This window comes from Squalius cephalus, assembly GCF_949319135.1.
Source record: "Squalius cephalus genome assembly, chromosome: 1".
NCBI lineage: Eukaryota > Metazoa > Chordata > Actinopteri > Cypriniformes > Leuciscidae > Squalius > Squalius cephalus.
In genome coordinates this window covers 62,752,258-62,774,576 of record NC_137122.1, presented here as the reverse complement: position 1 = coordinate 62,774,576, position 22,319 = coordinate 62,752,258, and the positions used below count along the sequence as shown (strand labels likewise).

Here is a 22,319-nt window from a genome sequence, read left to right as displayed (position 1 = left end):
CTGTTAGCACTTTGACCTGTGTCGTGAGACTCTGGGCTTTTTCATCCTGTAGATATAAGATGTGTTGAGAGATGATATTACAACTGCTTGACATCCCATTATGACTTGAATGAGAAGATAAATCATGCTGGACACATACCACATTTATGATGGAGGTCACATACAGGTCCACAAAAATCTCAGCAGGGTTGGAACCGAAGTAGGAGCCCCAACTGTTGAATATCAAGGGCCACATTCTGAAATTCTGAGAGTCATCATTGCCCAAGCCGAGGTGTTCAAAAAGATCCTTTCTAGCTTTGGCATATTCAACAGCACTGCAGTTTTGAGCATCAGACACCCACCCTGTAAGACATTCGGTAACACAGCAGAATATATTCTCCAAGCATTCTCCCTTAAACATTCATTCTTCTACATTTCATACTCTTTTGTCAGACATACACAGACGTACACAAACACACACAAAGACAAACGTAGACTATTGCTCTTAGGTGGTCGTCCAAATGGTCTTTTTGTACATATTTATAGATATAAGAGGTTACTCTAGAATAAAAAACATACTGCAAGTTTCAACTCCCCAGTTTAAAACATAAATTCTTCTTTTCTCGCCTTCTGAAACTCACAGATTTGAGATCAGGAGAATCGCGCTCCATGGCACCTCTGACCTGTGGTTTTCGGCCCATTTGAAAATTCTCAGTGAATAAGCCCCGATTTAGAGAGTTTAGAGATGCGGAAGTGTTCTTGTTGACCAGCCTTTAAAATTTGACAAACATTTCCTCCCTAATCAGTTCCTGCTTCTATCAACTTCATCTACTGTCTAAAAGGCTTTCTCACTCTGAAAACTCTGGAAATGGCTGTTCATGAGTTTGTTGCATCTCATAACAAAGCCCCTTCTCTGTCTGCTTTCAAGTCTCTTTTAAAAACCTACCTGTTTTCTTTAGTAGGTTGATTCTTTTCTTCGGTTGGTTTTACTAATTTATATGTGAGTCTGATACTGTTTTGCTACTCCTGTTTTATGGTTACTCTTAGCTATGTTGCTTTTAATTTTTGTTTTATTTGTTGTTATGCATGTTATATTTTCTTTTAATCTTGTTGTTCTGTAAAGAACTTTGGTCCGCCTAGTTGCTATTGTAAATGTACTATATAAATTAAATTGAACTGCTGTTGAACTACTATTTAAATGTATTAACTAATATTTATAATGCATTAATAATGTGAGCATAATATTACTGTTTCATTTGAGATCACTATATATATTTTTTTTAAATACAGAGATTTTCACTGGATAAGCAACTATGCAGTCACTGCCTGTTAAATAAAGCAACATGCAACATATTCTCAATATGCCTGTGATCTTCTCCTGACTCTACTCTTCAGCACAATGGTGACCCAAAAAACCTAAATTTTACAGTAACAACGGGCAACATATGTGAATATGTAAGTAATTGTTGATCATTAGCGATGAACACCTGCTGTTAAATCACTGAAGGAAAGAGGAACAATAAAAACAGAAAAAAAGAGAAGAGACGACCAGAAACACAAGAACTACAACTGACTTCCCAGGTGAAAAAGACGTAGTTTTAAATGTATTAAAAAATATATTTGAAATTCAAGTAGTATGTTTTTAATACATTTGTATTCCAATCATGCTTATTTGAAGTGCATTAAACATATATTACATTTTAATCTATTTCTAAAAAGTATACTAGTTGGTAATAAATATATGCTTAGTTTTAAGAAATATGCTAAATACAAGTATACTTTTAGTGAAGTTTTAGTGTATTTACAGAAAACATACTTTGATGTCTGTGTGTCTAAATAGAAAAAATGTCAAAGTTTTTGTATCAGAACAACTTTTTATAAATCCTATGGCTTACATCGAAAATCCTAAAAATATTATGCTGTAGAAGGACAGTGCTGCTGTAATCAATAAAGTAATTCTAACTCAGAATCTAGGCTTTAAATGAGTTCAGTGATTCAGGTTAAAAAAATATGTTAATACGCAACCAACACCATCATATTAGTTGAAAATGTAACGGTCAAGAGCCAACACTCATTAAAGCAAACACTCATCGCCATAATGGTGACTTAAGCCCTATTCGCATGGGATAAGTACTACCTGACCTCTAGTCATTAAAAATTCGCAGATGACCTACCATATTTCGCAGAACACAGAGGTCCTGTGATAATATTAGTACTGCAATTAATCGGCATCTGTGATTTGGCGGGGTCGCATATAATTTTTTCTAGGTTTTTGTTTCCTGTGCACTTTTTTATCCATCTTTCATGAAGAATTGGAGTGTTTTGATAGTATTTTGGGTGCTGGGTCTGGGTTGTATGTCACCACGTAGGCTCACTATTGGCCGGCGCTGGTCATGTGTGTGACGTACAACACAGAAGCGCTGCGTTGTTACACTATGTGAATTCATTCAGGCCCACACAGACGTAAATGAATAGTTGAATAAAGTCGTTATTTTTGTTGTTGTTTTGCGCATTAAAAGTATTTTTCTTCACTTGATAAACAAAAATAAGTGAAGCTGGTAATGCTGTTTTTGGAGTTGTTTAATACTCTGCTGAGATCTTTAGATATTTAACCCTCATGTGGTCTTCGGGTCATTTTGACCCGGAGAAGATTTTCTTTTTCCCAAAAATACTAGTTAATGTTATCGCATTGGACTGAAACTTAGTGACTCTGTTCCCAAAGGGTATAACTACTTCTCAAATGTTTTTTGAAAATTTTCGTACTTTTTTAGGGGGGGTTTTGATACCTTGTTACACTTGTGTTCTTCCCGGGTCAAAATGACCCGCCTATAAAAAATAGCTTATAAATCACTCATTATACCATATTTTCACCCAATCTTGGATTCAATCTTTTTGTCAACTTGTTCTCTTTCAATTAGGACTGGTTTTATATTTCTATTTGCATCTAATTAATCGTAGGCCTCATTTATTTGACAGTAGGGATCTCATTTTTTGAGTAAAAAAAACATTATTTTTGAATAATTTTGGAAATATTAAATGAAATCTAAAGAAAATTGGCACTGTTTATCACACTAGTCTACTTTAATATTTCACCAGGAATTTTATTTTGAAAAACTTTTATTTTGTAAAAAATGGTACATAGTCACACTTGTGGTCTTCCCGGGTCAAAATGACCCGCCTATAAAAAATACTTATAAATCACTCATTATACCATATTTTCACCCAATCTTGGATTCAATCTTTTTGTCAACTTGTTCTCTTTCAATTAGGACTGGTTTTGTATTTCCATTTGCATCTGATTAATCGTGGGCCTCATTTATCTGAGAGTAGGCATCTCATTTTTTGAGTAAAAAAAAATATTTTTGAATAATTTTTGGAAAAATAAAATAAAATCTGAAGAAAATTGGCACTGTTGATCACACTAGTGTACTTTAATTTTTCACCAGGAATTTTGTTTTGAAAAACTTTACTTGTGTACAATATGGTACAGAGTTACACTTGTGGTGTTCCACTGGGCCATTGAGGGCCATTGTGGGCCATTGTTTCAATGGGCCATTGAAAGTTAATGGGAGAGACCAATGCAAACAATGAATGGAACAACACAAAATAGGTATCATTTTAAAGCTTAGAATCTCAGCTTTTTAATGCATCTAATCACTTTGATCAACTCCTAACGAGAGCTGAGTTATCACTCTAAAACAGAGTGTTCCCCCGCAGGCGCCACCTAGCTGCGAAATAAATAATCATAATATTTTTCAAAACTGTTACCTTGATCAACTTAAAATAGGTGTCATTTGAAAGCTTAGAGTCTGAAACTTACAATGAATGTAGTCAGTTTGATAAACTCCTAAGTAGTGCTGAGTTATTTGCTGATAAATAGAAAAAAACAAATTCATAATTTATAAACTACTTTTTGTACTACATTCAGTAATATGTCAAATACATCATACAGCTCAGATAGTCCTGTGTCATATGTCATTTGAAAGGTCTCAATTAGTAGAATACAGCAAGCATAATTGTTTCAGGCTTTTTTCTAAACTTGAGTGAGATTTTTGTAAAAGAAGCCCTTCAAGAGACCCATGTGTAAACCATACATGGATGATGGAAGTTTAGACACATTTCCACTCGTAACTTCATGAAACATGCTCCGATTGTGGAAAATGACACATCATTATTTACAGCAGATGCTTACAATTAAAATGAGTCCAAACTCAACATAATCCATCACTCAGAACTAAAGATATTCCTCATGGAGTTCTAACACAAAAAATACTACAGACACACAGACTCACATAGCCAAGCAAGGTAGCTTAGACTTGGCCTTTTTACTCGTAACTTCATGAAACATACATCGATCATGGAAAATGACACATCGTTATTTACAGCAGGAGCTCACGGTTAAAAAGAGCCCAAACTCAATATATTCCATCAATAAGATCTAAAGATATTCCTCATGGCGCTCTAACACAAAAAATACCACAGACGCACCTAGCCAAGTATATACTCATGAAGCTCTCACGTTTGGTTTTTGCTCATAACTTCATGAAGCATGCACAGATCGTAGAAAAATGTACATCATTATTTTCAGTAGACTATCACAATTAAAAAGAGCCCAAACACAGCACAATCCATCACTCGGATCTAAAGATATTCCTAATGGAGTTGTAACACACAAACCCCCACAGGCGCTCACAGAGCTTTGAATATAGATGTAGCCTAGCACTTATGTCGCGTTTTAACTCGTAACTCAATGAAGCATGCATAAATTGTGGAAAATGGCACATCATTATTTACATGAGATTGTTAAGATTAAAAAGAGCCCAAACTCACCATAATCCATCACATGCTCATATGTGTACATAAACAATGAACATGCTCCTGAAAATGTTTCAGTCTCTCCCATTCACTTTCAATGGCCCATTGAAACAATGGCCCTCAATGGCCCAGTGGAAAACCGCAAGTGTAATTCTGTGCCATTTTGTACAAAATAAAAGTTTTTCAAAACAAAATTCCTGGTGAAAAATTAAAGTACACTAGTATGATCAACAGTGCCAATTTTCTTCAGATTTTATTTAATATTTCCAAAATTATTCAAAAATAATGTTTTTTTTACTCAAAAAATGAGATGCCTACTCTCAAATAAATGAGGCCTACGGTTAATCAGATGAAAATAGAAATATAAAACCAGTCCTAATTGAAAGAGAACATGTTGACAAAAAGATTGAATCCAAGATTGGGTGAAAATATGGTATAATGAGTGATTTATAAGCTATTTTTTATAGGCGGGTCATTTTGACCCGGGAAGACCACAAGTGTGACAATGTGCCATTTTGTACAAAATAAAAGTTTTTCAAAATAAAATTCCTGGTGAAATATTAAAGTAGACTAGTGTGATAAACAGTGCCAATTTTCTTCAGATTTCATTTAATATTTCCAAAATTATTCAAAAATAATGTTTTTTTTACTAAAAAAATGAGATCCCTACTGTCAAATAAATGAGGCCTATGATTAATTAGATGCAAATAGAAATATAAAACCAGTCCTAATTGAAAGAGAACAAGTTGACAAAAAGATTGAATCCAAGATTGGGTGAAAATATGGTATAATGAGTGATTTATAAGCTATTTTTTATAGGCGGGTCATTTTGACCCGGGAAGACCACAAGTGTGACAATGTGCCATTTTGTACAAAATAAAAGTTTTTCAAAACAAAATTCCTGGTGAAAAATTAAAGTAGACTAGTGTGATAAACAGTGCCAATTTTCTTTAGATTTCATTTAATATTTCCAAAATTATTCAAAAATATTCAAAAATAATGTTTTTTTTACTCAAAAAATTAGATCTCTACTGTCAAATAAATGAGGCCTACGATTAATTAGATGCAAATAGAAATGTAAAACCAGTCCTAATTGAAAGAGAACAAGTTGACAAAAAGACTGAATCCAAGATTGTGTGAAAATATGGTATAATGAGTGATTTATAAGCTATTTTTTTATAGGCGGGTCATTTTGACCCGGGAAGACCACAGGTGTTATAGGGTTTTGAACACCACATGAGGGTTAAGGTCTTTTTTTGCCGCTGATTTCAGGCTGTGTTGATTTAAGTCAGTTGTAGTTGTTGTGTTTCATTTTCTGAGAGTGCAAACACGATGTTGAACCAACATCACATTGTAACATTGATTTAATGTCATTACCATTGATTCAAAGTTCAACATTATTTCAGCATTAATTGTGGATGCAACAGTGATGCTGAATCAATGCAGTTAATGTTGATGCATTGACATTGTTTCAATTGCTAATTCATTTTAGCTAATCCTAATCCACTTCATCATCATCAAACTTTATAACTCTGCTCATCTGCAGATAAAACTGGTTTCCTTCATTTCACGAACTGTTCACGCTCTCAACCAGTAGTGGAATGTGCTAGACATTTCAATTTACCACACACACATATCTGTGACCTGTGCAAAGTAACTGGTATGGTTATATATAACCAAACAGCATTGGTTATATTATTAACAAACATGAAAGAACAATATCTATAAATTAACATATTTAGATCAATGTTTTCCCAACCCTGTTCCTGAAGGCACACCAACACGACAAATTTTTTAACTCTTCCTAATTAAACACACGTTTCAACTCATCAGCTCATTAGTAGAGACTCCAAGACCAGAAATATATGGGTCAGATAATGCAGTAGACATCGAACATTTGTAGTGTTGTTGGTGTGCCTCCAGGAGCAGGGTTGGGAAAAGCTGATCTAGATTAACAAGTCTTGTAAAAATGTTGTTAATTGTTTTCATTTGTGATGATGCCTAAAGCATTACCTAATGTTAACATGAGCCTTATTGTAAAGTGTAAAGTTATCATTAAACAATATTTACTTACCCAACGAGAACAGAAAAAATATTAGCCCGTGTAGGTGCATGTTCAATAGTGGAAAAATTCCTGTGTCTGAGATACTTCTGCTGTAGGATAAGGCTGTAATGTCAGTCAGTCATTTGGTCATATTTATACATGGTGAGTGAGCAACACATTCTCACTCCCAACCAGTGGCAGAGCCTGGATATTTTCATTTTTGCCTTTGGCCTCTCATGTCACAAGATTTTGCATTAAACAGTTTTCTTCAAAAAAAAAAAAAAATTCCACCAGATTTTTGTAGCGAGGAGCAAGTTGGGATTTATAAAGGCAAAATGTTCTTATATTTATGCCAACTAAAGAGCATATGAACTTTTTGAGCTCATATAAACGTGTAATTAAAATAATCCAAAATTGTTTATTAAAATATAAAGATAAATAGACAATCACAATATGCATTAATATTATTATATGCACAAATTCGCAACATTTTAAACCTTTAAGTTAATTGCGTCATTATTCATTAATTATATTAAGGATATCCTTGTGTTTGTGGCCATTCTGTAGTTGAAGCTTATGTGCTTGTTCACAATGCTCTAGATTCTAGAATTTAAGATGAACTGTGATTTATTAAGTGGGATGCATTGTGCAAAATGTTTTGTATATGGTATATGGACGTTTTTAAATGAACTAATTTTTGTGTAAATCGTGTGTAAAGTGGTTCTGGCGAAAATTTTCTGATTCATTAAAATGTTTGTATTTTCGAAATGTTAGTTGGTACGAAAGAAATCTACACCTGCTCCCAGCCACAAGTAAATAGTGCGTTTAACATCCGAACGTTTTGCTCATTAATAAGGCTGCATTTTAATTCACTTTAATCGGGTACATATTTACACAGCATTTTGAAAAAATATTATACAGCCTATAGTAATTACGTTTTTTTCTTTTTACTTTTATTATGAGAGCCAGTAATAGCATCTGCAAACGGAACACAAGTCTGCAAGTCACAAGTGTTGCAGTCAAGCTTCATGTCGAACCATTTTCTTTTCACTTCTGGGACTGTTCGATTAACAGATGAAACTCCATTAACTGCATCTGTAATATGCTGCCAAGCTTCCTTTTTTAGGACCTGATACGCCACTATGTAAGCTTGAAAATAAAATGTGGCATTTTGAATGAACTTCTGATAATAAAACTTCAATTTCTGCATCTGAGAAATTTCTCTTTTTCATTCGCTTTTGAGAAGACATGTTGAAATCCTTCGTTTGGTGTCATAATATGATGCCCATATATAGTTGTCAGTCGGATTTAATGGTAATTGAGAATGAGCGTGCACGTGCGTCCCATTTACGACTGATTGGAATTCATTAACACACACACACATTTCACTATCACATCTGACGTTTACGAAGTATTTGTGAATCAGGAGAAGAGTTTTCGGGAAGGTCTCTTTACGCGCAAATCACTCACATATTTACTCGTATATTTACGAATGTTTCATGAATGAGACCCATTCTACGCATATCTTTGTAAATGAGGCCCCCTGGTCTTGGAGCTCCCCAACACTGCATATTTTGTATGTCTCAATCAATCAACTGATTCAGGTCATCAAATTATTATGATTATGATTCAGCATTACAGGTCAGAAGTCAGATTGCATCAGAACATTTAGAATATTTATCCAGTTCCATCTGGTTGGAAGTTGGAGTCATCACCCGTATGGAGACGGGTTTGTTGAGGATCAGTGCCGATGGCTGTCATGTCGATGAGGCCTTCACAGGGCTGATGAGGCTGGCACTTCAGGGATGCGTCGTAGATGGGTCCAGGCGCAGGTCCACTATCTGATCTGGATATGGCCCGGATCCGGCTGTTCCCTTTCAAAAGCTACAATCGATGCTGCGCTGCTTAACTCATTGGGAACGTCCTTAATCGTGACCAGCTGTGAATATAGTGTGTAACACGTCAATAGAATTGACCCGGAGGTATTAATAGCCTCGGTCGGTGACTACACCGCAACCCGCACCCGCAACACGAGGCTATAAATAGATGAGCCACAGGTGCATCAACAGGTCTTTTGTCTTCAGAGAGCATTCTGTGTATGTGTGCGTCAATAAAACTTCTCTTACCTCTTTATATCTGCTACTGATCTTGTTCGGAGTTAGTTTTTGCTATAGGCAGTGTGCAGAAAAATCTATTTTTTCCTCTATACTCTGTCTGACAAGTGAAACAAAAAGAAAATTAGTGATTTATAAAACAAACAGTGTGTGTCTCCGTGTTCACGTCCTATGGCTGAATCAGACACATGCACCAATGCTGATTTGTTTGGGGAAAGAGCATGCTGCCCTTGCATTTGAGCATGGTGATTGCGAGCACAGTGGAATGTTCACAGTTAAAGTGCTTTGCGTTCACTTTGCTTATTTCAAAGGGGTAGCGCCCACAATGTGATTGTGGGGCTCGCGTGTCGTTCTGGTTGAGGAGTGAGAGACGGTGTGTCCCTATCGTTCGCTCTCTCTCCAGATCGCAATGTCCTTTTGCCTAACTACCGAAGTGTGCCTCGGCTCAGGCAGAGGACACTGAATCTCGTGAGTTCACCACCTCCAAGCGTTCCTCACGTGATGATAAGGAGAACTGCTTGGGGCAATCGCTCGTGCAGGGGCCAGATTACTCTAATCACAGCAAATTGTCCCATAAACACTCAAAGTTTATAAATAAAGATTGTAAATATAGAATTATATATTGTATACATTTATGTATATATACATTGCATGTCTTTGTGCCCTCGATGTCGACCCATTCGACTATCGTGGGTGCGAAGGCATGTGATTATGCTGCCTAAGATCAGAGAGACGCTCGTGGGCTATCTCTCCCCTGGGATCGCATTATCAGATGCATTTTTAGCGGGTCAGGCCATAGAACAGTTAGGCTATTACAACAGATACTTCCTGGTTCCCAAGTAGGATGGGGTGTTGCGTCCAATCTTAGATCTTCGAGTCTAAAACCGTACAGTCAAAGCGTTCAAGTTCAAGATGTTAACTGTAAAGACGATCGTGTTGCAAATTCAACATCACGATTGGTTCATCACGATCGATCTGAAGGACGCATACTTTCATATAGAAATATTGCTACAACACAGGAAGTTCCCATGGTTTGCTTTTGTGGGCGAAGCTTACCAATATTGGGTCCCTCCATTCGACCTAGTCATGTCACATAGATGATTGGCTGATACTGGCCCAGTCTCAGAAACTTGCGTTTCAACATTGCGATCGATCTATGGGGCTGAGATGCAACGCCAAGAAGAGCGTTCTCTCTCCCGCCCAGAGGGTAACGTGCTTGGGGGTTAAATGGGACTCTGTCACCATCGGGGGCACAACTGTCTACCGCTCGTGCTAAGACCAATTTTAAACACCCTAAGTAACATCTGGCTAGGTCAGGACATTACATATGTCTCATGGCAGCCACAGTGATCCCTCTGGGCCTTTTTCACATGAGACTACTTCAGTTGTGGCTCAAAACCAGGGGATTTCATCTATACTATACCCAAGGGAAAATAAAGGCAAGAGCACACGCTGAGTGCTTCGTGTCATTTCTAAAAATCCATGTTTATGGTATGTCACGCGCTGAATGCTTCGTGCACTTTCTAAAATCCATGTTTATGGTAAGGGTTACACGCTGCGGCTTCGTTCCCTTTCTACGTGGTCCAGACCCTGGTTCCTTGCTTTGGGTCCCACTCTAGGTGCGTCTTGCCTGATAAACCTCCCTGATGGGCTGGGGAGCAGTCTTAAGTGGTTGTTCAGCTCAAGGGGAATGGGAGGTTCATCAGCTCGATTGGCACATCAACTGCCTCGAGCTGATTGCTGTATTTCTGGCCCTGAAATACTTTCTCCCTCATTTGAGAGACTGTCATGTCCTAGTGTGGGTGTCACAGCGGCAGTCTCTTACATAAATCACCAGGGAGGTCTGAATACACTCAATCAGAATAGCGAGGCAGATTTTTCTCTGGGTCCAGGAGAAGTTCCTGTCACTCACAAAGTTCCTGTTCGCCTCCCATCAGCGCAATGTCCCCTCTACTTCTCTCTGAGTCACTCAGCCCCCCTGGGTCTGGACACGATGGCGCACACATGGCCCAAAATGCGCCTGTATGCATTTTGGCCAATATCTCTGCTCCCGGGAGTTTTAGCCAGAGTTCGCCAACAAGGGTCTTGCTTTTTATTGATAGCGCCGCGTTGGCTGAACAGAGTATGGTTCTCGGGGGTTAATATCTCTCCTCGACGGCTCGCCGTGGGTGATTCCGAAGAGGAGGGATCTTCTGTCTCTGGCGGAGGGCACGATATTCCATCCCAGGCCCGACCTGTGAAACCTTCATGTTTGGCCCCTGATGGGAACCAACTGAGGGACACTGGGCTTTTGCCTAACGTTATTGAGACAATTCTAATTGCTAGGGCCTCCTCCACTAAAAAGAATTATGCCAGTAAATGGGGTGTCTCTGAAAGGTGGTTCACAGCATATAATGCAGATCCAGTCAACTGCCAGATTGCAGGAAAAGTTGTCGACAGGCACATGCCCCTCCACTCTCAGGGTTTATGTGGCCGCTCTTTCGTCTTGCCACACCTTGGTGGAAGGGGCGCTACTCGGGAGACATCCTCTGCTTGCTCGCTTCATTCGTGGGGCCAGACTACTGAGGTCACCTGTAAGAACCAAGATCCCTTCATGGGACTTAGCTATAGTCCTCGAGGGTCTGGTTGAGACCCCCTTTGAACCTCTAGAGTCAGCGTCTGACAAACTTCTGACCATAAAGATGTTTTTTCTATAACTTCTTTAAAAAGAAACGGGGATATGCAGGCTCTGTCGATCTCATCATCCTGCTTAGTCTTTGCCCCAGGTATGGTGAAAGCGATTTTGCATCATCATCCTGACTACCTGCCTAAGGTTCCTTTCTCGACCATACATCCGGTCACCCTTGAGGCCTTCTGCCCTCCGCCGTTTACAACACCGGAGCAGGAGAGATCTCACAGACTGTGTCCAGTCCATGCTCTTCAGGCCTACGTCCACCGCACTAGCCAGTGGCGTAATTCAAAGCAATTGTTCGTCTGTTATGGGGGCACTAACAGGGGCCCTCGAACTATAGCCTCGTTCTGCTACCAGGCAGACCATATCACATTAGGTCAGGGATGCTATTGCTTTTGCCTATGAGGCACGTGGTCAAGTTCCGCCAATGGGACTAAGGGCTCACTCCACCAGGGGGGTCGCCTCCTCTACTGCTCTGGCAAGGGGTGCCCCCTTGCAATTTGTTTGTGATGCGGCAGGCTGGTCCTCTCCGCACACATTCATAAGATTTTATAGTTTGGATGTTCATGCCACTCCGGGCTCTCATGTCCTTGAGTCGACATCTCAAGCTCATGTCTAGGGCCTTCTTGCGTTCTTGTGAGCACACCTAGACAACTGTAAGGGGTCCAGACACTTTCAAGCACAGCAGCGTGGCTATTCCCATTCCCAATGCACAGCGCAGCATCGATTGTAGCTTTTGAAAGGGAACGATCCGGGTTACTTGACTGTAACCCTGTTCCCTGAAAAAGCGGAACGAGCTGCTGGGCTACATTGTCGTGCTGAAGATGTCCCAGGACTGCTCTTCAGACAAAATATCCTGACGATGCACCTGTGGCTCATCTATTTATAGCCTTGTGACTCGGGTGCAAGCAAGTGTGCGCTGGTGACGTCACCGACCGAGACTATTAATACCTCCGGGGCAATTCTATTGACGTGTTACACACTACAGTCACAGCTGGTCACGATTAAAGACATTCCTAATGCGTCAAGTAGCGCAGCATCTCGTTCCGCTTTTTCAGGGAACAGGGTTACAGTCAAGTAACCCGGATCAACTTCAGTAAACCTCGGAATAAACAGAAAGACTAACATTAGCATAGATGCCATTCTTCTTATGATGTAACGAGTACATCAGGTGTTATTGGAAGTGTCCTCGGTTCCGGCTGACGGTTCTATAATCATTTAACTGATTTGAATAATAGAAATGTATAATGTTCTATATGAATGCCAGGTAACAGAGATGTGTTTTTAGTCTAGATTTAAACCGACAGAGTGTGTCTGCTTCCCGGACAATGTTAGGAAGACTGTTCCAAAGTTTAGGTGCTAAATAGGAAAAGGATCTACCGCCTGCAGTTGATTTTGATATTCTAGGTATTATCAACCAGTCAGAATTTTAAGATCGCAGTAGACATGATGGACTATAATGCGTTAAGAGCTCGCTCAAGTACTGGGGAACTAAACCATTTAGTGCTTTGTAAGTAGTCAGCAATATTTTAAAATGTATATGATGTTTAATAGGGAGCCAATGCAGTGCTGACAGAACTGGGCTAATATGGTCATACTTTCTGGTTCTTGTGAGAACACTAGCTATTGCATTTTGGTACAACTGGACTTTGTTTATTAAACTGTATAGATTTTTGGGTGAGTTTCAGATAGTTTCATAATGTTGATAGAAGAGATGGGGGAAGAGGGGTTAAAGGGAAAGAAATGTAAATTAAGACCATACTGAGGTGATTGACTCAGTGTGTTTTCATCTTGGATGGGGATACTAATTTTGCTAGAGAGAGTTCAAATGTTAATTTCCAGAAAGGTCCTTTGTTTTCTTGGGGATTAATCATTTCTCAGTCCACGTGGCTCGGCATTTTCCAGTTTTACAATTTAAATCTAGATTAAAACCCCATCTCTTTGACCTGGCATACACATAGAACATTATCAGTTTCTATTATCAAACCAGTTAAATGATTGTTAGGCTGCATAAACTAGGTCAGCCAGAACCGGGAACACTTCCTACACGGTAAAATCCCCAGTGTTAAATCAACACTGCTCAGACCACATATGTTCCTACTCTATAGAGTGTTAAAGTAACACTGAAACAGTGTTAAAGTTAATGAGATAAATAAGTGATTAAGTGAGGATTGACCATAAGTGGTGACTCAGTGTGTCTTTGTCTCAGACGGGGATGCTAATTTTGCAAGAGAGAGTTCAAATGTTAATTTCCAGAAAGGTCCTTTTTTTTTCTCTGGGAGTAATCCGTTTCTCAGTCCAGGCAGCTTGGCATCTTCCAGTTTTACAATTTAAATCTCGACTATACACATCTCTTTGACCTGGCATACACATAAAGTATTATCAGTTTCTATTCTTCAAATCAGTTAAATGATTGTTAGGCTGCATAAACTAGGTCAGCCAGAACCGGGAACACTTCCTACACAGTAAAATCCCCAGTGTTAAATCATCCCTGCTCATGTTGTGGTTTCTCTTTCGTGAAAAATCACTTCTCAGAGATCTTTGATGCCAGAATTATTAGACTTCATTTTACAACAAAGCTGAGAATATTCTGCAGAAGACAACTCCAGATTTTTGCTCCGCTCACACATATGTACCATACGTTGTTTTTCAAAATGTATATTCTTGGGAAAGGTCTTGTACCATGTGACACACTAGAATAGAATTTTCTGAACTTTCTTCCAGGCCTTCTGCAGGCTTCAGAAAGTCAAACCAAAGTCACACACAGAGGAAATAATAGTCAAGTCAAGTCATCTTCATTTATATAGCGCTTTTAACAATGTAGATTGTTTCAAAGCAGCTTTACAGAGATAAACGTATAATTTAAGGTAACAGAGATTGTTTTGGCTTTATAGCGGTTCTTTAATAAAGTTATTTTCCAGCTAAAGTTAGTTTTGATTAATTCGCTTCCATCGCAACGATCATTTGTTATTAAATTAGGGGCCGCTAAGACGACACCATTCTTTCTACACAGACTTTAAACGCGAACCTGTGAGAAACGCTGATGGCGTTCACATGCGCATTAAGAATTGGTTCTATAGTTATGTGCGTTTGAATATATGTACGCAGGTTTGTAATTCCCTATAAACCAAGCCTACACAAAGTACTGGTGTTTCCTTAAAATTTTTAAAGTTCGGGGTAGATACACGAATTGAGTTTCCCGACGATGCTTTATCTGTAGAGTGGTAGAGGGATCCTCCATAGGGAGAGACTAGTTGGCACTTCAGCACTGCGTTGGATCGGGTTCAGGCGAAGGTCCTTCATCAGATCTGGATACGGCCTGGATCCGGCAGGCTGCAGTAAAACCTCGGGATAAACAAAAGACACTAAAATTAGATGCCATTCTTCTTATGATGTAACGAGTACATCAGGATTTATGGGAAGTGTTCCCGGTTCCAGCTGGCCTAATCTATGCAGCCTAACATTGAATTATAGAAGTCTATAATGTATTATGTGAATGCTAGGTCAAAGAGATGTGTCTTTAGTCTAGCTTTGAACTGACAGAGTGTGTCTGCTTTCCGGACAATGGTAGGAAGACTGTTCCAGAGTTTTGGTGCTAAATAGGAAAAAGATCTACCGCCAGCAGTCGATTTTGATATTCTAGGTATTATCAACTGGCCGGAATTTTGAGATCGCAATAGACGTGAAGGACTATAATGTGTTAAGAGCTCGCTCAAGTACTGCGGAGATAAACCATTTAGTGCTTTGTAAGTGATCAGCAATATTTTAAAATTGATGCGATAATAGTGTACAAACATATAGCTAACATATGCTAACATATAACAAACATTAAATAACTTATTTTCTAAAAAAAATTATCTTAAACACTCAGAGCACATATGGTCCCACTCTACATAGTGTTAAAGTTAATTATATAATTAAGTGATTAATTAAGTGATGATTGACCATTAGTGGTGACACCTGATGATAATGAGCAGAATCACTGAAGGAAAGAACAGAAAAAGGAGAGACTACAAGAACTACAACTGACTTCAGTCACAGCCTTAGATGAAATCAACTGAAGAGAAAAGAAGACCTTAAATCTCTCAAGATCTCAGCAGAGGAGGATTAAACAACTCCACAAACAGCTAGTATTGGCAATTTTAAAACACTGCTTCATGAAGCTTCGAAACCTTTACAAATCTTTTGTTCTGCTTTATTGATACCATCCAATTAAACCAAGAAAAGATCTTACTTGCTTCTTTGTTTGTGGTCTTGGAATGTTTTGAATGGCCTTGCACTTCTCCACTTGTGGCTCAATCTATCCATGGCCGACTCGATAAGGCTTCTGACGGATTGGAGCAGTATCTTCCAAGATGATATTATGAGTGACAACTTTGGGAAGGCCTGGTCTTTCCTGGAAGAGAGATGGAACAGATTTACATACATATGCTAGTTGTTGGTTGCTGGTGGCCACTCAAATATGAACAGAGGTCTGGATCCTCCCCTGATGTTCGAATTGGTTCCATCTCCACTTCATCTTCTTCATCCACAACTCCCTGCACCATCATTACCACTTGATCTTTAGATTCAGGCACCCTCTCCTTAAACTCCCTAAGCAGGCCTGTTAACAAGCAGAATCACTGAAGGAAAGAAGAGAAGAGAAAAAAAGATGAGCAGAAACACAAGAACTACAACTGACTTCAGACACAGCCTTAGATAAAAATCAACTGAAGATAAAAGTAGACATTAAATCTCTGAATATCTCAGCAGAGGAGGATTAAACAACTCCACAAACAGCATTACCAGCCTCACTTATTACTAACCAGAAAGACATTATTTCTGTCAGACGTCTAAAGAAGTTTTTATTGAGAATTAACAGAGGGTTTAACTCTATTGTGTTTCAGTTGAAGTCACCATAATGGTGATTAGTGTTTCATTTAGTCAAGTCAAGTCACCTTCATTTATATAGCGCTTTTAACAATATGGATTGTTTCAAAGCAGCTTTACAGTGATAATAGGAAATTACCATAACAGATGGTTTAGGCTTTACACCAGCCCTAGGATAAAGTTATATTGTCCAGCTAAGGTTAGTTTTGATTGACTGATTCACTTCCGTTGCGAAGATCATTAGTTATTAACTGTTATTGCTGCTAACACAACACCGTTCTAACAGGAAAACACTTAACGCGCTCTGGCCGCCCATTCGCACAAAACAGTGCCTGGTGTCTTGAGAACGCACTCCCTAAAATAGGTTTGAAGATGCAAACGATTATCCGTTATCTATATGCAAACCTCAAAAACGCAAACCCGCGAATATGATGTAATTTAGATATATTTTTAAGATGAAAAAATGTGGTTTTACAGATACTAGACGTGACTTTCAATTGAAAGATTGGTATCAAAGAGCACATCCAGGTTCCTTACCGACGACGGGGACTTGACAGGGCAGCCATCAAGTGTTAGACAGTATTCTAGGTTATTACGTGTGGAAGTTTTTTGTCCAATAATTAGAATCTCTGTTTTTTCAGAATTAAGTAGTAGGAAATTGCTAGTAATCCAGTTTTTTTATATCAGATATGCATTCCGTTAATTTTGGGAATTGGTAAGTATTGTCAGGGTATGAAGAAATATAGAGCTGCGTATCATCAGCATAACAGTGAAAGCTAATGCCATGCTTCCTAATGATATCTCCCAAAGGTAGCATGTACAGAGTGAACAGCAGCGGTCCTAGTACTGAGCCTTGTGGTACACCATACTGAACTTTTGATCGATAATACATCTCTTAATTTACTGCTACAAATTGATAACGGTCAGATAAGTATGATTTAAACCATGATAATGCAATAATTTTCGAGTCTATTTAAAAGAATGTTGTGGTCGATAGTGTCAAATACAGCACTAAGATCGAGTAACACTAATAGAGAGATACAACCATGATCGGATGATGAGAGCAAATCATTTGTGACTCTAATGAGAGCTGTCTCAGTACTATGGTACGGTCTAAATCCTGATTGAAAATCCTCGCAGATATCATTTCTTTCTAGAAAGGAACATAGTTGTGAAGATACTGCCTTTTCTAGTATATAGACAGAAAAGGTAGATTCGAGATCGGCCTGTAATTGACTAATTCTGAAGGATCAAGTTGCGTTTTTTTTAACAAGTGGTTTAATCATAGACAGCTTAAAAGTTTTTGGTACGTATCCTAATGACAAAGATGAATTATGACCTCTGGAAGCATCTCTTTCAGTAGCTTAGTCGGTATAGGGTCTAACATACCCTAAACATATATTAACATATAATAAAAACTGAAAAGGTCTGACAGAAATAAAGTCAGTCTGGTTAGTAATAAGTGAAGCTGGTAATGCTGTTTGTGGAGTTGTTTAATCCTCCTCTGCTGAGATCTTCACAGATTTAATGTCTTCTTTTCTCTTCAGTTGATTTCATCTAAGGCTGTGTCTGAAGTCAGTTGTAGTTCTTGTGTTTCTGCTCGTCTTTTTTTTTTTAGTTCTCTTCTTTCCTTCAGTGATTCTGCTTGTTAACTGCTTATTAAGGCTGACATGACTCCATATTTAATATACACAGACTTTGTGGCTCAGATAAGGTCCAGTTCTGGTTTATTTCTTTGCTCTTGGCTGACATGTGGCATTGCTATGGCCTGCTTATTGCCCAGATCTGGAAAAACAGGAGCGGTCCGCCCAAATGCCATCATTCCACACTGAATGTGGGCCAGATCCGCATTCCACAAGTGCCAGATGTGGGTCGGATCTGGGACGAATTTTTTTTGCTATCTGGGTACTGGCTGATACTGTGATGCTGGGTAAGTCCATGGAGTCATGCTCTGTATTTCATATGGCGTGGGCTGAAAGGCTATTGTGTTCGTATGCTCTACATTATAACATGCAGGGGTACCGTAATCATAGGTGGATGTCTTTGGTGGTCTCCTCTCTCTCTTAGGCAATCTACACTCCTGTTCTTCTTCACTGTTACTTTCCCACAGATGCTAGATGTCCATCTGCTGTATCCAGTCCCTCCAGGATTTCGCCATGTTGCGATCGCAACTATTAACGCAACTTCAACAAATCCCTGTGAATTCAGTGCGACTTGCAATTTTGACCAATCACCGCAACTTTTCTGCAACTTTGACCAATCATCGCGGTCTCCAGCAAAGTGTCGTCCACTTTCCTCACGCAGCGGCTCACTCTCCTCACACAACGGGCGACTCACTCGGCACACAACGAGCGACTCACTTAAAGGGACACTCCACCCATTTGCATTAAGCTTTGCATTGTTAGAAACCCAGTCATACTATTGAATGGTTGTGCAACACTCTCTCATTTTCCCCTGAGACGGGAGAAATCCGTTATTTACCTCTTACACTTCCTCCTACAATGAAGCAAAAATCATCATTTTACGTCATTGTAGGAGGAAGTGTAAGAGGGGGGGATTTCTGTTAAGACTACAAGCACTAGTTCCTCATCTTTCCCAGGGGGCGGGACCCGCTAACGCTACAGACCTATTACAGATCAGTGGGTGGGACTTTACTCTCTGAAACTGAAAGCAATATCCTCCATCTTGTTTGAAGCTAAGCTAACAGGCGCTGTGGAGACAGATGTAAAGTTATGACAATAGCGGAGGAGAGTGCTCAATATGATATAGAAGAAGATGATTTCGGAAGTCTGATGCTTGAATCAGGTGTTTGTGGCTACCTTTACAAGCCGCATTATAGCGAAGAGCAGCCGAGGCAGAAGACCTGCCTGCCGCGGACGAGGAGCCCGGACTGGCTCGAGTTAGGGCGGACTGGTGGCGCCGGTGATCTCACTATGCAACTCATAGACTGTAAGATGCAACTACGAACACAGAGATAGAGTCCGTCTGCGGCAAACAATTTCAACGATGACAATTTCTCCTGGACGAAATCTCTGAATCAGACGAGGACACGGACGTTTGTGTTGTGAACCATCCTAGTTTCGCACCGCATATGTTCTGACTGAACATCCAGGTACCATGCAATAATTCACCTTTTCGAAAGAAATACAAACGAGGAGTAATGCACTAATGAGTTTGCTAACTAACTAGACATTTTGAGTGAATGTGAAATGAATTTCAAGCTCTGGTGGTAGCTAGCCTTGTAGACGGAAGAGTGATTTCTCTTATAGGCAGATATGCGCTTTCTGGATTAGTGGGAGTGGCTTGAGGAGCTGTGCAATGTGGTGCATTGTGGGAGTTGTTGTCTTTCATACAAATGCGTCCTGAAGTTATTTTTTGTCTTTCCTCGGTCACGAAGGCACCAAATTCAAAATTTATTTTACATTTCGACTACATATATGACCCACTTTAAATAAAAAACAATGTTCAAATGGGTGGAATGCCCCTTTAACGGGCGACTCACTTTCCTCAGCTGGCGACTCACTCATGTAAGCTACATTGACCTACTATTATAATAAAATCTCTACCTTTATAAAATCCTGTGGTGGTGCAATAACTAACTACTTAAGTAAAGTGTTCAATTTTTGTGTTGTAAAATTTATTCTGAACCAATAATCTTAAATTGAGTCTCATTGCATTTTTTTTTTAACAATTATAAATGTAATTTCCCCCTAACTGTCATCTTTCATGTCAAATTCTATACATTTTAAGTCACTACATGGCTTTTACCAATCAAATTGACTAGTATCAACAAAAAATATTTTTTTCCCACTGCAGAGAAAACAGAACCTGCATCAGAGGTGGCATTTATAAAAATGTGAATATGCAAAACAAGAATAAAACACATTGTTTGGCCACTTTAAAATAAACACCCGTAAACTTTTGTGGATTTTATAAATTATCTTTAAAATAGAATATTCTAAAAAAGTGACATTTCCATTTTTGATGATTAACATTGGTATCAAAATAGGTAAAACACATTTCAAAGTTACATACAACATTATGTTTAGCAGCTAGGCGAGCATTATAATGTGTGTTACAAAGTGAGCACATTTGTCTCTGAAGTAAAGAATGGACTACAATAGAGCAGGTGCTGAACAGTGTTTTCTATGGGACATGGTAAGTCCCTTTGGGGTGGACTGGACTTTGGGCTTTTTCACTTTGTAAACCTATAACATGCACAAAAAAGATAACACAATAAAGGAAAGGGGGAAAGCCAAAAAGTATAATATGAGCACTTTAAAGGGATACCTTAGGATTAAGGATTAAGCTTTGTAGCAGTAGAAAACCTGTAGTATTTTCAAATTACCGTGCTTCCCTCCCTCATATCCCCCTGAGACGAGAGATTTATGTATTTTTTTGTCTGTAAAAAATCCTTCGATGATGCAAAAATTGTCATTTTGTGTCATCAGAGGATTTTTTGGCCAGAGGCTAAAAACTACAGCCAGTAGAAGGTGCTAGATCCGCATGTTTTCAACCTGCCCATAGAGGGTGGGATCTCACTCACAGAATGTACAAATAGTGTCAGCCATCTTTTTTTGGAAGCTAAGCTAACAGGTTCTTATTCTGTGGAGAAAGCTGAGTAGGGGTTACCATCCTCTTTTTCCCGGACATGTCCGGCCATTGAGATCGTCCAAAATGTCCGGGATTTGGCTTTTGTTTTCTGTAGTCGCCATTCATTGTTTACATGCACACCTTTTGTTTCAATCTAACTGAATTCATTCCGATTGGTGAATCTGAATGTAGCGTTTACATGAACGCTAAACAAGTGATCGGTTGATGTGCGTTTTAACATTGCTAAGAAAATTCCCGCTCATCGTTCTCCCACGGCCCTCAGTCCCATCCTGCTTGCCACAGTAAACATAATGAATGGTGACTGTAGAATGCAAAAGCCGAATCCCGGACATTTTTGGGGATTTCGAAATCCCGTGCAGACTCGTCACAGAGACTCACTAGTAGATAGCCTTGTTGTTTAACTGCGCTCTCTTACTGGTAGTAGGGCGTGGCTTGGGAGTGGCCTCGTAGGGCAGCAAAGCAAGTGCATTCTGGGAGTTGTCTTTCATCCACATAAGCCACAAATACATTTTCTGGCTTTTCTCAGTCTAGAAAGCTCCAAATTCAAAAATTTCTTCACATTTCTACTACATAAATGACCCATTTTAAATACACATTCATCTTTACAGAGGTGAAGTATCCCTTTAAGTAAAAATCTATCTACCTTTGCCGTTTTAACCTATAAAAACAAATGCCAAAGAACATCGCAACTTTCATTGCAACTTTTTAGAAAAGTGGCCGCAACATCAGGCATTTTAGGCCGCAACAATCACAAAAAAGGACCGCGAAATCCTGGAGGGACTGTGTATCGTCAGATTTTCCTCCAGGTTGTTCCTCCTCAATCACATCAACTTCCTGTTGAGGTATCTCCTTATTTTCCATTCAAACTTATTTTCCATGATCCTTCACTACCTCTTGACCAATTTCTTCCCGTCCCTTTTCAGGTTCACTGGGCCAGATAATTGGTAAGTTTCCACTTGCTAACTCACTGTTTTGTTGCTGAGACCACTGGCCTAGCTGAACTAGCATCATCCCTTTCTACGAAGGTAGGTTTATCCATTTTTCTCTTTGTTTTTTTGGCAGTGTTCTGAGCTCCATTTCCATTGGCAGGTAATCACACAGTAACAAGAGATTTCTGTGTAGAACCTTTGATCTTCCCTTTCCCTCGTTCCGGCTTGACTTCATAAACAGGGCCTTCTTCTCCCTCTCGACAAATAACTGTGTGTATATCGTC

General features: G+C 39.1%; 1 long non-coding RNA gene across 1 annotated transcript in view; it reads right to left on the bottom strand.

Annotated features, from left to right (window-relative positions):
• LOC307174638 overlaps positions 1–22,319 on the bottom strand; it is a 109,094-nt gene continuing 86,775 nt past the window's right edge. Inside the window, exons 2-3 of the long non-coding RNA XR_013824016.1 lie at positions 140–342; positions 1–46 (exon numbers count right to left, since the gene is read on the bottom strand). This is a non-coding gene — a long non-coding RNA (uncharacterized lncRNA). The remainder of the gene's footprint in view (positions 47–139; positions 343–22,319) is intronic.